General features: G+C 35.3%; 1 pseudogene; it reads right to left on the bottom strand.

Moving 5' to 3' along the window:
- LOC113833255 overlaps positions 1 to 6,129 on the bottom strand; it is a 30,680-nt pseudogene extending 24,551 nt beyond the window's left edge.
- Between the last annotated feature and the right edge of the window lie 7,833 nt (positions 6,130 to 13,962).

Raw genomic sequence — 13,962 nt, 5'->3', positions numbered from 1 at the left:
TCTTTGTATATTTTGGAAATCATCCCTCTGTTAGATGCGGGGTTGGGGGAGATCTTTTCCTATTCTGTAGGGAGAAATTTTGTCTTCCCGACACTGTTCTTTGTTTTACAGAAACTTCTCAGTTTCAGGAAGTCTTATTTATTAATTGTTGCTCTCAGTGTCTGTACTACTAGTGTTCTATTTAGGAAGTGGTCTACTATGCCTATGCTTTCAGGTGTATTTCCCACTTTCTCTTCTATGAGGTTTAATGTGGACAGATTTATATTGAGGTCTTTGTTCCATTTGGACTTGAATTTTGTGCATAGTGATAGATATGGATCTATTTGCATTCTTCTAAATGTTGACAGCCAGTTAGTTATACCAACACCATTTGCTGAAGATGTTTTCTTTTTCCATTTTATGTTTTTAGATTCTTTTTCAAAAATTAGATGTTCATAGGTGTATGATTTGATGTCAGGGTCTTCAATTCCATTCCATTGGTCTACCTGTCAGTTTTTATGCCAATACCATGTTGTTTTCATTACTGTAGCGCTATAGTAGCGCTTTCAGTCAGGGATGGTGATGTCCTCAGATGATCTTTTATTGTACAGGATTCATTTGGCTATCCTGTTTTTTTTCTATGAATTTGAATATTCAAAGTATGTGAAGAATTGTGCTGGATTTGGATAGGGTTTGTATTGAATCTGTAGATTGCCTTTGATACAACTGCCATCATTACTATGTTGATTCTATCTATCCAAGAGCATGGGAGATCTTTCCATTTTCTCATATTTTCTTTAATTTCTTTCTTTACAGATCAACTTTCTTGTCATACAGGTCCACTTGTTTGGCTACAGATACTCCAAGATATTTTATGTAATTTGTAGCTATTGTAAATGGTGATGTTTCTCTGATTTCTTTCTCAGTCCATTTATCATCTGTATATAAAAGGACTACTGATTTATTTTTAGTTAATCTTGTTTCCTGCTACATTACTGAAGGTGTTCATTAGATGTAGAAATTCTCTGGTAGAATTTTTGAGGCCACTTATGTAAATGATCATATCATCAGCAAATAGCAAGAGTTTGACTTCTTTTGCACTTTGTATCCCCTTTATTTCCTTATGTTGCTCTATGTAGAATTTTGTGTACTATATTGAATAGATATGGAGAGAGTAGACAGGCTTGTCTTGTTCCTTATTTAGTTTGATCTTAAATATTGTTATCTCACCTGGGGTCACTCACTGCTACTTGGCCTGTCCCTCTGACACTGCTCAAGGGTCTGAGGCCCTTGGCTCCCTTGATGCTGCTCCTGGGACTGAGACTCAGGCCTTAATCTGATTCTACTCTGTGCCTGAAGCTTGAACCTCCTCTGATGCTGCCTTGGCTATTACTTTTAATGAACCATTTTTTCAGCTGTGTTCTTCTGATATACTACCTTATACTTAAATACTTAATACAAGGAATTGAAACAATAACTCTCTTAAACATTTTCATATTGTTTTGTGTTGCTATATCATTTAATCCACTTGAAACTTTTAGTAAAATTATTTTTGTGAAAGTTCATGAATTACATTTGTTTTATTTCTAATTTTGTGAATCAATAGAGCAGTGTTTCACAAATATAAAAATCACAAAATGTTGGTAGTAAGTGCTCAGTACAATATTTGTTCTATTTGCTTTCAAGCCTTGCTTTTCAAAATTCTGTTCTGTATCCAATTGTCTTGTTGGTACACATATATTTTCAATGCATTTCCATACTCAGCTGGTTTCTTTTTGTTTTAGACAATGAAGGACTCAGAGAATTATTGAAAGTCTCAAGAAAATGCTAAAATAATATTTTGATTTCAAAGAAAGTTTCTTAGATGCATAAATTTTACATAGAAAATAATTTTATGTGTAATTGTTTATTTAATTAAGGATTTCTGATATGCTCTAAATGTCTGTTCTAAATATTTCACTTTGGTAGTTCAGCCATATGTGTTTAAGCACATAGCTTGCCATCACTCTTCATGGAAAAGTCTGCCAGACATCCTACAGGACAGAGAGAAAAGTGACTCATAAACTGCCAATACAGGCAGACAGTTTAAAGCTTCCTGATTTGCTCAGGAGTCTGCCAGACTCCTTTGGCCTATGCGCCAAAGATGGAACATAACAAAAAAAAATTCAGGTGACTGACCAGGCAGTGAGTTGTCTCTGTCAATTCAAGAGTTTATATTTTATCCTTCTGTGGTCTTCTATGGAGTTATGATAAAAGATAAGTTACATATAAGACTTTAGACTGACAAAGATAGGATAGATGATGGAACATTTTCTTTAAATCTTGCTAAATGTTAATGGACTAAATATTGTAACTCTATTTACTTGATAAGTTTTGTTATATATAATTTGACTATGTTAAAGTTAAAAGTTTCTTTTTATTTAGACAGAAAAGAGGAGATGATGGGAGATGTTATTCTGTATATATGTATCTCTTATTGATTGATGAATAAAACACTGCTAGCTAATAGGGAAGCAAGATAGGAGGGACTAAGAGACAAGGAGGGTTCTGGGAAATATAGTAAGGAAGAGTCACTATGTGATCCCAGGAAGAGAGGATGCATGAGTCTGGCATTCCAGGTAAGATAAGACCTTGTAGAAATATGTATTATTAGTAGTTATGGGTTAATACTTTAGACAGAGCTAGCCAATAAGAAGCCCTAGGCATTGGCCAACAGCATTATAACGAATTGAGTCTGTGATATTTGGGGCTGACATGGCACTGGGACCAGGCTATGCTCCATTGATATGAGACACAATTGCTCCTGACACCACCAAGCTATTCCTGAGAAAATGTTGGACACAAATGTCACTCATTCTGGAGTCTGTTCTCTCCTTGGATAATGGCCTCTAGGGCAAAGAACTGCTCCCACCTCAACCACTGACTTTGTACATGCTGTCCTACTGAGCTTGCAGGATATAAACTTAGAAGACTGCTGAACCTTTCCAAGTCAGGGTAAGATAGCCTTTCTATCTCCCTGCTTCTATGTTGCTTAGTCAGATACTCTAGGCATTAGGCAAAATTGGTTGCCCCTAAGCTGCTGTGAGACTTTTGGTGACTGTCCAGGTAGCCTGATGTTTCTGTCTTCACTATCCCTTTTGGAAGTTGCTTGCCTGCACTTCCTGCCTACCTTAGTATTGTTATCCTTCTCAGGTCTCTGATGAGGTTAAAGATTAGAATGTCACAATTATCGTTCCCTCTTCCTAGATAGAAATGTTAGATACAAGACTTAAACTTTACAGCTTATGATAACTCTATAGTAATCTCTGTTATTCCTTTATCCTAGGACTGGACATGTAGTTCTTGCCATTTGCTCTTCTTGCTTCACTGGTGATAGGTCTTAAGTATGTTTGTTCTTACTTTTCCTTCTCCTAGAGCATACTTGATATTTGCTATGTTTTTATATAGTTTTTGTATCAAGCCTAAATCTTCTTCTTTAGACTAAAAGGGGAATTGTAGTGAGATATCCACCGTGAACACATCTGTATCTCTGACCACGCCCATTTGGTGTGGTCACAGGTGTGGATGTGATGGAGGGCCAGACTAGATCTGGGGTCTTCACTCCAGTGCTCTCTCTTGCTTCTGGGAAGATCACAGAAGAACAACCTCTGGGGAATCTTAGAGCGAGAACCTGTGGCAGCCATCTGTTTTTTTCAGCAAGTGACTTCTTCCCGAAATAAATTATATTTAATATTAATACCTAATCCCAGGTATTATTATCCATTCCTCCACAGCTAATAGTTCCTCAACTTATTTTCAAAATCATATTGAAGAATATTTTATATGGTTTCTACCGGCACAAATAATAAATAAAACTCAAAGTAGAAGGAAATTTCATTGTTTATTTTTTGCCTCTCCATGCACTTTTTTTTTCTTTGCTAAAGTTTCAAGATTTCTTTCTACTTTCATAATCTTTCTCCTAAGGTAACATCATTTCTGTATTATTTTGGTTAAGTATGTCACTCATTCATTTTCTTCTTTTTCACAAATGTCTCAAATTGTCTTCATTTCTAAGTATATTCTGATGTAAACAGTATTGTAGTGTGGAAGTCAATTGAAATTATTAAATTGATATGATCTATAATCATCCAAAGAATGAGCTTCTGGGCATGACTGTGGGAGACTGTCTTGATTAAGTCACATGAGCTGGGTAACACCATTGCCTGGGCTGATATCCTAGAATGTACTAAGAGAAGATTGCTAATTGAGTACACATATTTAAAATTTTCTATATTGATTTAGTACTATTCCAAGTTGCTTCAGGCTCCAGTTGCCTTGGCATTACCACAATGATGGACTATATCTTGGACTTCCAGTCTCAATAAATCTTTCTTCCTCTAGTTGTTTTTGTCAGACTTTGCTTTTTTCCTTTGTTTACCCACAGCTAAGGTAGAAAGAAGTGGATAATACTAAAAGCCACTGGAAGATCAGAGTGTTTGCCTGTGAGAATATATTTCCTAGTCATGACAGAGACAGAGAGTGCAGCCACAAATTCTCACCAACATGAATACCCAAACATGAGCTGAACAAAAAAGATACCAATGGACAAGCCATACTGGATGGGGTCAAGGTTACTAAGCCACAATCCTACACAGAGGTAACTAAGCAAAGTTGAGAACAGGAGAGGTGATCCTCCCCTGGGAAGTGTATTAATTGATTATCCAGGGCCAAATGCTTATCCCTGAAAAAATACATGCAAGTAACATTATTTGGACTCAAAAATATGAAGGCCCAATTACTACTATCAGGTAACCACCCTTCTTGTGACTTGCTATGGTATCCTGAACAATACTGAAAATCTAACTGACAAATGAGCTTGCTCTGAAACTGCATCAGTGAATGAGAAGAAGGAAAAATTCTTGGGTGTAGGAACAGAAATTCCCTTTTGCATCTTGGTGTCCCTTTGGACATTGTGTTATGAAAACAGCAGTTCTTCCATCTATCTGGACAAGATGAGAATATTTGTTCTCTCACCCCAGCTTTTGGGCCACTTGTGTGGCTCCCTGCTTGTCAAAAGCAAAGTTATTGGAATAAATGAGGGCAAAATAAGGGGTTTTTCTAGGTTGGTGATATATGATGAAATAGACTTTAAAGTCTACTCCTTTTCTGTGCTTTATTTAAAGATAAGAGACATTCTTGGAGATAGCATATTGATGTGCTCCTCATGCTATTTCTGAATTGTAAACTCTTTCAGTATTCAATCTGGGAGTATAAAATAAAAAGAAAATCCTGGAGATTCATCACTGATAAATTTATCATAATGAAAGTTTCTAGCTGGTCTGCCTTTCTCTTTAGCTTTCAGACTACTATTCCATTTATTTAGTTAGAATGACAACGGATTTCTGTGGTGATTTGCAAAAGAACTGTGGGCAATTATTTCTTGTCAGTCCTCTTTAAATATTAGGTAATTTACTTTTTTATTTTCTTACCGCTAATATGTCAAAATGACACCAGGGAAATATATTAAAGAAATTAATACTATTTTATTAATCATAATTACTGAAAGAAATTTAACCAGTACAACTGTATTTGTAATTTTTATTGTTTCTCTTATGCATTCCAAATTGAAAAAAAAAAACAACCAAACAGATATGAGTTTAAATGACTTGTCTGTAAGTCCATATTAGTACGGTGTTATATGAAGGGTTTGGAATTGGAAGATTTGGCTCAAAATTGCTGTTGTGGTACAAAAACAAACTTTTCCTGGGCATATACAACATACATGTCTACTCACACAGATGGGGAACACACAACAGAAAAAAGTATGGACACTACTAATGCACAGTTTGGTGAAGTTATTTTTTTTTATTTGGGTTACTTACAGGTATATGAGTAACGGCTTACTTAAAGGAGAAGAAATAACTTAAAGACAGTGCATCACCAAACTTCACCTAGCACAGGGGACAGGTCACAAAGCTGGGAATCTGGAGAACATTTCACAGCCACAAGCTGATCAGCAACTTGGAATGTGTCCTTTTCAAATGCCTCACCTGGTCTAATCTCCTTCAAGGTATCTTTGCTGGCTTCTTTATCATCCAGGCAGATGGTCTGGTCTCTAGGAGATCTGGTCAGCTTTAGGGGCTTCCTGAAGCCATTTTCAGTTGGTTGCATCACTGTTTACAGAGCTTCCTTGCAGGATGGAGGGTTCAATCACAGATGAAGAACTCAGATTTTTTCTAATACCTTCTATATAGCCTTTCTCACAATGAGATGAGATGGACTATTGAGGTAGCACTGGTCAATTTAGGCACATTTAAGTAAAGAATAACAAATACTTGGAAATCAAGCAAACAAAAAAACATATTTTGTACACAAACATCTTGTATAGCTGTTGCCATGATTGGATCAAGAAGTTCTTATTCTTTATCTTTGAGTCAACTATATATTCTGGTAACTACATTTCTTAAAGATTTTTCCTGTTATTTTTTGCCCTGTGCTTAATTTTCTTCTTCATTTTGTCAGTGAATTTATTTATCATATATTACATTAAAATCCTATCAAAGTTTTTGGTGTAAACTGTTTTAAATTAAATATTATATACTGTTTTTATTGCTTTTATTTTAAAAACCAAAAAACAGAAGACCTTGGAAGTTTGGAAGATCACTTTGAGTTTCAGTCTCATGAAATATTTTTATTGCAGCCATTTATTTATGGAGCCAGTGCATATTACTCCAGTAATTCATATTGTTATTGCACACTATTATTTGTAAGAAAAGCCGCACAATAGCCTTGGATGATCATTTTATGTTACTTTCCTTGTATGAATTTTAAACTGACATTATATTGCTTTGTTTTTATTTGGATTGTTGTTGCTTTTTCTTAAAAATTATACTTAGAGAAACATTAACATTTCCATACAGATATGCAAATAGCAATATTGGATCTAACTAAGAATTTATGTACTGCCACTGTGTTGAATTTTAGGTCAAAGAATCTATATTATGCAAAATAAGCTGACTAAGTCTAACTTTCTTTTAATATTATTTCTTACATGAAATGAAATAAATTTTGGTGTGTCTTTAGGTTACTTTAGGAACCATTTCTCTCTCTCTCTCTCATATATATATATTATATATATATATATATATATATATATATATATGATCTTTAAGTATACTCTTGGTTAGTATTCTATTGCTATGAAGAGACACTATGCCCACAGCATATTGTGTGATATTTTGTTTGTGTTCTGACAAATGAATCTTGCTTGGAGATCAGAGGGTGGAGATAACCACTAGTTAAACATAGAGGTCTGTAGGTCTGTACAGACAGGAGACAGGAAGTGATAAGATTGGGCCGAAAGAAGAAATAAGATGGGGTGGAGATAGGATCTGGGCCCTTTTTGCCAAAGAACTTGGGGAGATAAGGAGTGACTGTGTCTGCTTCTCTTATTCTCTGATCTTTCAGCATTTACCTCAATATCTGACAGAGTTTTTATTGTTAAGACTAATTAGGATCATGTGTCAACAGCAACTCTTGTAAAAGAAAGCATTTAATTGGGACTTGATTGCAGTTTCAGAGGTTCACTCCATTATCATCCTGGTGGGGAGCATGGCAGCATACAGAAAGATATGGTCCTAGAGAAGTAGCAGGTAGGTCCACTGCTACTTCTGCATCCAGGTCTGCAGGCAGAAAGAAGAGAAATCTACTGGGTTGGCTTGAACTTTTGAAACCTCAACACATATCCCCCACCATGACAGGCTTCATCTAAAGCAATATCTTTTCATCCTTCGTAATTCATGCTACTCCAGGATGACTAAGAATTCAGATATATGAGAATATGGGGGCCATTCTACATATGCCTTTAGGTAATATGTATTAATTGGCATGGGTATAAAGAAATAATAGTGTGATTGCACGTATATAGATGCTACAATTATAATAATGTTAATGTATTGTAGTAAATCTACACACATAATCACGTTCATATACACATACATATATACATACAACTCTAAAGTGTAGTGTAAACAATTAATAGCTTTCCATGAAGAAAAATACACAAAAACACATATAACTATATAAAAGAAAAGATCAGTTTCTTTTTCAACATCAATATGCCTAAAGATAAATCAGAAGAAAATGCCCTAAATCTTCTCAAGACGGCATGTGTGCTAAGAAATAAGGAACAATAAGACTTCAACATTTTCCTCAATCTTTTCTTTTATGTTTATTTATTATTAATGTATTATGTTTATTGAAAACACTTTGAGCTCTGTCTGTGAATCCTTTGATAAGAACACTGGCCAGTGGTAATAGGCCTTCAAATATGTTGGTACAAGAGGTAGGAAAAGTTTTTAAGTCTTTCTAGTTTTTTCAGCATTAGGAGAATGTTTCTGTCAGAAAAATTGAGGGTAAACATTCTATTTTGCTTTTCTTCTTCATGAAAGCAGAATGATTCTGGGAACAAACAGGGCTATGTTATATTTGAACATACCAGGGTAGATGGACACGAGCCAAAAGAAAACAGGAGATTGCCATTTGTTTACTATAAAAAATATATATCCTGTTGGGAAATTGTGGTGTACGGCTGCAATTCAAGTCTCTAAGTTGATTAGGTACGATGATTTTGAGTTTGAGTCCAGTAAATACTGAGTTCCAGAATATATGGGGGGTACATGGTGAGACTGTCCCCCAAACCCCCAAGAAAAAACAAGACAAAACAAAAACTCCTCTCATCACCATGGATTTTTCTCTTGTATCCGACAGGTCCACTTGCTTTTATGTATATTTTAAATTCATAGTTGAATATGCATATATTCATAAAAATAAGCATAACTACATAAGATTATTTGTTATCGATAAATAATGACAAAAGAGTCTGTTGTATATTAGCTGAATTCATAGCAATATGTGAAGTTGTTAAATAGGCTAGCTTCTATGGAAAACAGAGAGGAGTAGACAGAATGAAAATGCATTAAACCTTTTTGAATCATCTTGTTGTAAAACATATTCTGGTGTGAAGCAATTAAGTAGCTACTCATACCTAGATAGGCAACAAATGATAGACCAAAAACATAGTCAGTTAACGCATTTATTGAGGTAACTTATTGGAATAGAGTTGGATTACTTACAAGAACAGGAACGACGCAGCAGTAGCTGCATAACCAAATCAGTGGTTTATTCTATAAGTCCCATATCTAGCCCTATCTGCATAACTTGCATGAAACATGCAGAGTTGGAGAGTCTTCCCTAACCAGCAATTTTATGCTGCTTGTACGACCTTGAAAGAGGTGTGGGGTCTCTGAATTCTGTGTTTCAGTAGCTTCTCAAGAAATATGTGCTTTGTTTACTTGCAATATCTTATCAGTTGTAATTGGTTTCTCTGGATAGAAGGCTTTAATTCAGATGACACTGTGACACAGAATAGCTGCATAGTATATATTTATGATATAGTAAGTAGTCATACGATTAAACATACAAGTCTCAAATGATCAGTAAATCTTCAAAAGTTCTAACTAATGAACTTGTGAGTATCCAGTCAGACTTCATATCTTCATATCTGCTGATAACATAAGACCTATATCACAGATATGTTGTATGATATTGACCCTAGAATTTCTGTATACAGTTGTGGAGATTTTTGGATCTCCATGTCTATGCAGATTTATGCTAGTAGCCCTGCTGTTCAAATCAATGAATTTTCTTTTTAAAAGATAGCATCATTGTAAAACATTGATGCAACTAAGAAAGAAATAGGACAGGCATTGGTACTGTGTACCCAAAATTGAGGTGATTTGGTCCTTCTATCTTTCCTGCATATTGTCTTAAAGATGTTAATTTATATTAGCATTTTTTTCTTTCTCAGTGTGCTTTAACTGTGTTTTGTTAATATCTATGATCATCATTTGAATCTGTTTATAAGCCTTCCTATTCTATGGACTCTGTAACACTGTGCATTAGAGAGTATGTGGAAGTTCTTGGACCAAGATTATCCCACAAGGCCACAAACACCAGACAAAGTGGTTCCAAGGCAATCATTAATGTCAGGGAAAATGAGTGGCGTAAAGATGTAGCAAAAGAAAGTCATGTTTAAATAATGATTTATAATCTTTCAGGAAATTTGCATCTAGCTATTAGAACATCAGAAAGAAAATGGGAGGATGTTAACAAGAAATTAGTGTGAACTGATGGCTTGTAGTAATTTTCCATACTTATTATCGAACTGGCATTTTAATTTATGTTTTTAAATAATTTCTACTTAATTTTCTCATATAAATATGAAAGAAAATTACTATCTTGATTTTGTAGACAAGCATATAAGTAGTCACTATACAAGGATTGCTACTAATCTAAAAATTTTTAATAAAGATATAGGGAAATGTCCAGAGATCCCAAGTAAGATCTAAGCAATAGTGGAAGGGCTATATTAAATGCCTTTCCCCTATAATGAGATTGATGACTACCTTAAATGCCATCCTAGAGCCTTCATCCAGTAGCTGATGAAAGCAGATGCTGAGATTCACAGCTAAGCACAGAGCTGAACTCCTGGATTCCAGTAATAGAGAGGGAGGGAGTGATAAGCAGAGGGGTCATGAACATGCTGGGGAAACCCACAGAAACAGCTGACTTGAGCAAGTGGAAGTTCATGGACCTCAGTCTAACAGCTGTGGAAACAGCATAGAACTGAACCAGACCTCCTGAACTTGGCTGGTAGCTGGGGGGCCTGGGCAGTCTACTGTCCTCTAGCAGTAGAACCAGTATTTATCCCTAGTACACAAATGGACTTTGGGAGCCCATTCCCCATGAAGAGATATTCTCTCAGTATAGATACAATGAGGAGGGCCTAGGCCCTGTCCCAAATGATGTAACAGACTTTGAGGATCCCCCATAGAAGGTCTCACCATCCCTGGGTAGTTAATGGGATGTATGGTGGGGGTCATGGGAGGATGGGAGAGAGAGGGAACTGGGATTGATATGTAAAATAAGATCATTTCTAAATTAAATAAAATTTTATAAAAATGATGCATCTTTACTTTATGTGTACATGTATAGAGAGGGTGGGTGGGTATATATGTGAATATGGGTACAACTGTCCATGGGGGCAGAGCTATCAAATCCCCTTAAACATAAGCTGTCAAAACTGGGCACTACAATACACAGGGTAGGATCTAGGTCCTGCCACAAATTATGTGACAGACTTTGATGATCCCCAAGACAGGCCTCACCCTCCTTGGGGAGTGGATGGGGAGTGGGATGGGGAGTTTGGTGGGGGTCAGGGGAAGACATGAAGGAGAGAGAACTGGGATTGGTATGTGAAATAATATTGTTTTTAATTTAAATCAAAATTTATTTTTAAAAAAATCTGGGCACTACAAACTGAACCCAGATTCTTAGTAAGAGAAATATGCACTGTTAATCACTAACCCCTCCACTCCCCAATTTTCATTTTTTTTTTGTTGCTAGGTGTGTTTCTTTTTATTTTATTCTTACTGTTTTTTTTCTTTCATTGAAAGTAATTTTGCAATTTTAATATGTTTGATTAAGAGCATTTACAGAAAAAAATTACTAGTTGTCTTTGAATTAGTCAGATAGCAAAAGAAAGTAGATAAGTTTATTGAATTCATAGAGCTCATTGTTTAAATCATTTGAGAGTTTTAAGTGTGTGTCTATTTGTGTTTGTGTGTGTTTGTGTATACATGTGCAGTCGACACAGACATAGTGGATTTATAGACAATATTTGAAATTTTAAATTATGATCAAAACAGTTTACATCCTTAAGTGTAGAACTTACAAAATCATGCATTTATAATTCCTATTAGTTGGGAATGGGTTTCAATATTGAAAGTGTTTGAAATAAAGGAACTTTTATATGTGTGATAATAGCAGTTTAAAAGGAAATTCATGTTTACTTCACAATAAGAAACTTTAAAGTCACTAAATATCTTTTAAGGAATTTTTATTAGCCACTTAAAAAATTCAGGTTATAGCTGGGTGTTGGTGACACACGCCTTTAATCCCAGCACTCGGGAGGCAGAGGCAGGCAGATCTCTGTGAGTTCAAGGCCAGCCTGGTCTCCAGAGCAAGTGACAGGATAGGCTCCACAGCTACAGAGATAAACACTGTCTCAAAAAGCAAAACAAAACAAAACAAAATTCAGGTTATAGTTAGTTCAAAGTATGCTATTCTGGTTCATTTAACACACTATAAACTTGGAACACTGATGAACAAGAGCTGGTATTTGGGTAGTAAAATTATAGAAGGAGTGTTTGGACGTTTACTTATTGTGCTGAGGGATTAAGGCAATTACAGAATAATGCAGGCTGCAACTTCTATTAAAGAAGATTTTTAAGACACTTATTCAGATGACGCATCTAAAATGGGTAACTGCTCTGACTAATTATTACTCAAGACTATTTAATTTATTTAAATGACTGAATCATGGAAAAGTTCATGTAGAAGTTTCGATTACAGGTAATTACTGAAAGACAAAAATAATGTTCGTTGGCAGTAAGGCATAGTTTGAAATGAGAAACAAAATGAGAACAATAAAACATGAACCATGAAATCTTTCAAGGTTAATGATAATTCAGCTTTAGGAACTGTATATTCAGGCATGGTTGGCTCTTTGTATTACTAAGGAAGGAGAAGTTTATCACTGGAGTATGTAGTCCTTAGTAAGCATTTTTTGTTTTAGTTTATGGAGAAATCCTCCCCATGATTTCTTCATCTATCTCCAATTGCTGTTATTCTAGAAAAATTCTACCAGATTTCCCTGCAGTAAGGAAGTTGATCAGAGTCTCATCAAAGAGCATTTACTCTGTAAACAGAAAGTGTTACAGGGAGCCACAAGAGATGACCATGTGGCTGGGACTACATTCAGGTATTTGGGTCCTCTGTGTAGCCCTAAACATTCAGACCAAGAGGTTCTTAAACAATTAAAAAAAACATACAAAACAAAACAAACACCCCCCTACATCCTTGTATCTTGTTCTGTAACTGCATTAGGAGGTTTGCACAAACATGCAGTTTAATACAATCTACGACTAGGTAGGGAGGATTCTGTTCTAGGGGCTACTTTTCTAAATCACTAGAATAATGTTGGGTAATTTGTTCATGAGATTCTCTTTCAAGGAGATCAAATTCTAGTTAAAGTGAAAATGGCCTCAGCAAGAATTCTAGATGCAGGAACTTCTTGCCCTGTCAAAAAAGTACTTCTTTTCCTTTTCATCTTTTACAAATTTGTTTCATTTTTATTAATTTATGTCCTGATATGTGTATATGGACAAGTATTTCTGCAGATCCAAAGAGAGCATTAAGTCATTTGGAGCTGGAATCCCAGATAGTTGAGAAACACTCAACCACGGTGCTGGGAGCAGCATGTACAGTTAACCTCTGAAGGACATCTCCGGACCCAGTGATTTTCATCAGTTGTACTGATAGTAAGGAAGAAACTTCTTCATTTTTCTTTCATCTGTTCTTGTGTTTAGGAAGAGGAAGGGAGCAGTATAGTTTGAAATGTACAGCTAAAATTTTGAGATTGAAAATTAAACTTTTCTGGGAAGGATGACCATATTTCCTAAACAACCCAAAAGAGTTGAGTTTACACCCATTGTTCTGACATAATCATTAAAAAAAGTTTTTGTTTGCTTGATAAATTAATTATATAACTAGCTAATTACAGAAACACATGTTTTGTTTTACACCTAAATTTCATGGGGCACAGAAACAAAAATTTTAAACATATTTTTTTTCATAGTGTTGCAGGGTGGAAACCCGAAGTCCAAACAACCAATGTTCAAATACATAGTATGCATTAAGCTACTAGAGACTGCCTGGAAAGAAACACATCTCACAGAGCAGTCCTGAATGGATTTTACACACAGCTTTTGAAGGCAATAATCACAGAAATACTTCCTCCTTTTTGCCAGTTACAGAAGGAAGTAAAGAAAGCAAACAGTTTAACAGAATCCAAAAACATACTCTTAGCTGGTTTTGTACTTT

Source organism: Cricetulus griseus, assembly GCF_003668045.3.
Source record: "Cricetulus griseus strain 17A/GY chromosome 1 unlocalized genomic scaffold, alternate assembly CriGri-PICRH-1.0 chr1_1, whole genome shotgun sequence".
NCBI lineage: Eukaryota > Metazoa > Chordata > Mammalia > Rodentia > Cricetidae > Cricetulus > Cricetulus griseus.
This window is presented reverse-complemented; position numbering and strand designations above follow the sequence as displayed.